The following is a 5,000-nucleotide window of genomic DNA, read 5'->3' as shown; positions in this document are numbered from 1 at the left end:
GTGGGCGTGGTGCGCATACATTATGCTCGCATACATTATGCTAATGAGGGCGTTAAGGTAGGTTTCCCAGCACGTAAAAAAAAGCAGACGGCCGTATGTAAATGAAGGGGAGGAGCTTAGTCGACTTTAAAAAAATGGGGGCGGTGCATGGTTTGGAAATGCGGATGGGTGTGGTCCGCATAAATTATGCTAATGAGGCTGTTAAGTGGCGTTTCTCAGCGCGTAAAAAATGCAGGCGGCCGTATGTAAATGAAGGGGAGGAGCTTAGTCGACATATGCAAATTGGAGGCGGGGCGTGGTTTGGAAATGCGTGTGGGCGTGGTTCGCATACATTATGCACGCATACATTATGCTAATGAGGGCGTTAAGGTGTGTTTCCCAGCGCGTAAAAAATGCAGACGGCCGTATGTAAATGAAGTGGAGGAGCTTAGTCGACTCTTGCAAATTGGGGGCGGGGCATTGTCTGGAAATGCGTGTGGGCGTGGTTCGCATACATTATGCTCGCATACATTATGCTAATGAGGGCGTTAAGGTGTGTTTCCCAGCGCATAAAAAATGCAGATGACCGTATGTAAATGAAGGGGAGGAGCTTAGTCGACTCATGCAAATTGGGGGCGGGGCATGGTCTGGGAATGCGTGTGGGCGTGGTTCGCATAAATTATGCTAATGAGGGCGTTAAGGTAGGTTTCCCAGCGCGTAAAAAATGCAGACGACCGTATGTAAATGAAGGGGAGGAGCTTAGTCGACTCATGCAAATTGGGGGCGGGGCATGGTCTGGGAATGCGTGTGGGCGTGGTTCGCATAAATTATGCTAATGAGGCTGTTAAGTGGCGTTTCTCAGCGTGTAAAAAATGCAGGCGGCCGTATGTAAATGAAGGGGAGGAGCTTAGTCGACATATGCAAATTGGGGGCGGGGCGTGGTTTGGAAATGCGTGTGGGCGTGGTTCGCATACATTATGCACGCATACATTATGCTAATGAGGGCGTTAAGGTGTGTTTCCCAGCGCGTAAAAAATGCAGACGGCCGTATGTAAATGAAGGGGAGGAGCTTAGTCGACATATGCAAATTGGGGGCGGGGCGTGGTTTGGAAATGCGTGTGGGCGTGGTGCGCACACATTATGCTCGCATACATTACTGTAACTCCTTCTCCACCAGCATATTAGCAGCAGTGGTGCAAGTACTGAGATTTACTTGGGTAAATTTAGCTATACCACATTGTAAACATACTGTTACAAATCCTGTCCAAAGTCCTGTTTTCAAAATAGCTACCCAAAGTACAAATAGTAAAAGTATGTTGTGACTCTTAATAATTCACCATGGTTCTTTAAGGGGATTGTTATCTGCATAATGTAATGCAGTGTGTAGACGGAAAAATAACTCAAGTACAGTGCAATAAGGTATGTTTTACTAATCATAGTGAAGTGAGTGATATTGATGAATTCCAAATTATTATCCAAGTATTCTGCGGCACCCCTGGACTGGCATCATGCACACATTTGGGTGCATCACCCACCTTGGGAAACCCTGAGGTACGTTGTGTGTCTATCAGTACCTGGCCATGCCCAGGTTATTGTGTGGGTGAAATAGGCTCCTTCTCTCCCTTTCAATATGTCACAAAGTGACACGTTGTCAACAGTACCTGTTGTCAGGCAAACAGTGCCAGCCAGGGCTATACTAGTAAAGATGTAAAGTAACATTAATTACAACAAGACAAACACAGGATCACTTTATTTAATTTATTTTCCTAATCTTACCTTCATTGTTTTCTTTAACTTTTTTTTTCTTTTTAATTTAACAATGACTTGATGAACTTATACTTCCTCAATAACAATTAGGATACATCTTTCAAGAGAGCTTCAAAAAATAATATACAGCAGTAACCAATACTGTTATAATTTATACATTTCTTTCAAAATAAGAATAAACTCCAGTTATACAATTTCTGTTTTTTCTACAATGTTCTCTTTTCATCCTCCCGTGTCAGTAAAATGGCAAGCCATGCACTACTCTGTAGTGATGTTTGTGCCTTGAGCAAACTTTCTTTGGACATTGGAAGCAAGTGTGAGAGCAGAAGTCCACAAAAATTACAAGTCTTATTTACACAATTTAGGGTTTGTCCTAATTTAGCAAACTGACAGTCACGTGGTTAGCGCGTTTCCCAGGGCTTATAGGGTTAGTTTAGATGCAAGGTATGACACGCAGAGGCACAGTGTTAAGACTAGCAGACCAGTTTGTCAGGGCAAACTACTGAAAGTAGAGAGTTCAATCCTTTTCTGTTACTGTGAGCAGGGACGTGCTGGCCATTGGGAAAAGCGGGACAACTCCCGAACGACCGGTTCATTCCTGGCCGGTCCAGGCCGGCCATTAGGAAAAAATAAAAATAAAATGTCGGCCTTCGTTCCATTTCCAGTTCCATCACTGTCGGGCAGAAACCTCGTATCTCCAAGTTTCAAATGTATACATTTTTTCGCAAAGCAAAGCCCTGCTTCATCATACAAGGCCGTCGCACAAAAGTAGTGAAAACAGCAGATCTACAAGCACACAACGCCTCGCGGTGCGAGGCGTTGTGTGCTTGTAGATCGGCTGTTTTTACTAGTTTAAATCATTTTTAAAATGATAAATACAAAACAAACGGTTTTGGACATACAAGGTTTCCACCCGACAACGACGAAATATAACTCATGTACAGTAATTGGCCCACTGGGGTTGTCACTTGTCATGATCTGAAATGGCAAATCTTTGAGTAGCAGCAGCGCTATAGAGAGAGATCTCTCTCTATAGCGTGCAATGAGGGCCTCTCCAACTCTTTTTCCTGGGCTGAATCAGGGGCCCAGCACGTCCCTGACTATGAGTAAGCTTTTGGGAAACCCAAGAGCTGATCATAAAGAGTTCTAGACTGAGTTAAAAGTCAAATGTCTTTGGTCATTTTGAAAGCAGGGGATAAAAATGAAGACATTGGAATCGTTTAAAGTGCATTACGGAATTCCACTGAATCAAGTTTAGCCCTGCTACAAGGGGAATGTTTTGACAGGTCTGTGGTCTCAGCAACCGTCCAGTCATTGAGTAAGCAGTGTTAGTTTTCATTTATCCTATCAGAGCCAGATACACTGAAATAAAAATTGTTATATTTGAGGGTTATCCGTAGCCAGATTGAAATTGTGACTCTCCTCATCGTAAATCCCCATGGTTGAAATGTAAATGACGAATGGGCATGGAAAAAAACGTCATACTGAAACGCAATGTGCCGATGTTGTACCAATAAGAAAAGTTGTACTGTAGACCGAATAAGAGGTATTACTAATGCAAGTGCTTAAGGATGCCTCGCTACAAATAAGAGGTACAACTCCACAGATTTACAGTATATACTGCTGTAAAGTGTAAATAGATCTGGGTCAAAAGGTTTTCTGAACTATCAGTGATATACAACGATGATGAGTGGTTCCATGCAGTACCCGACTTCAGCTGGGAAGACAACAGTGGCAAAAGTCAACAATATAGCAATGGCCTTGTAGAAGGCATCGCAACATAAGCATCATGTTAGCGTCCTCATCAAGCCATATGGCATTTTGAACTGGCCAGACTCAAGCTTTTGTACAAGATGTAAATCAACCAGACTATCGGGACTTTCCCCAAACATATTTTTCTTAAATGGATACATTTTCATTCAAAAGAATACTTCAACAGAATCATTCCCTGTGTATACCGTCTTCCTTTTGTGAACGTTAAGGAAAAAGAAAATACTAACAAAAAAGCCCTAAAATTATTTACAAACTTTTTTTTAACGTGAAGAGCCGTCCCCAGAAATGGTGTCATCATGAGAAAATGGTGAATAAATATTCTGTTGTGATTTGAAACGGGTGAGAAGCCCAACACGTACTGTACACGCTACATGCTAGAATACAGGCAATTGTTCCTCAGCAAAAGACAAGAAAAGAAAAAGAACATTTATCCTTGTTTTCGTGACTATAAAAATACCTAGACTCTACAAGAAGGGTAGAAAAAAACTTTACATGTACACATCATTTACATCCAAGGCCATGTTCCATGGAATGGCAGGTGAAGAATAGTAGTAGTAGTGACATACATAGCAGGAGTTCGAGGTGAATAGGGTGAAAAGACAGCTGTCGTTTCGTTTGATTTGAGTCTATCGTCATTGTGTTGATGCACCATTCTGCCTGGTCCCCTCTTGCAAAGGACAAACTACCTGTCCACCACAGACAGGGAGACCAAGTGCAACACCGCAAAAGTTGTCCGGTATCCAACTCGGACTAGAATATCCGATTTCGAGGTGAGACAGAGGTGTCCATAAATGTCTACAAAGAGCCGTGAGTATGTATTCAGTCTGCCGTGAGTCCTTGCTGTATTCCAGAACCACAGAGGAAAAAGTACATGTAGCTTTTGTTGAGGGGGGAAAAGATCAGCATCGTTTCTCTATCTGCCCTCCAGCAATGTCCACCGTTGTTTTGCAACATTATTGCTCGCTAAATCTTAAGTGTCTCGTCAATGTATGTATCATCCTTTCTGTATGTCAGAGAAAGCAAAGATGGGCCGCCGGCCTGCGGCCGCCGGCCCATCTTTGCTTTCTCTGACACATGTTGATGATGATGATGATGATGATGATGACGACATTATGAATGAACCAACCCCGGATTGGAAGTTAGGAGGATAAAAGGAGGAAACAGCTTGTCTTTTGTGTGGTGAAATGGACTTGTAAATAAACCATTTGAATTACATGTAGCTGCAAATAAATGTAAAAAATAGAGGAAAAAGAGTGAAAAAAAAAAACGATTCTGTCCCTTTAGCATATTAAAAAAACATAGCATATTAAACATAGCATATTAATCTGTATAGGCTATTCTATTCCAACAGATTAATTGCGACCGTAGGTCGCATTTACTATCAAAACCTCCACAAAGTGTAAGTAGTGTAAGTAGTGTAAGTAGTGTCAGTCCCTCTGTCTGTCACACCTCACACGTCACACTCTTGCCCTGCTCATATC

This window comes from Nannobrachium achirus, assembly GCF_963921795.1.
Source record: "Nannobrachium achirus genome assembly, chromosome: 18".
Taxonomy (NCBI): domain Eukaryota; kingdom Metazoa; phylum Chordata; class Actinopteri; order Myctophiformes; family Myctophidae; genus Nannobrachium; species Nannobrachium achirus.
Note: the sequence above shows the minus strand (reverse complement) of the source record.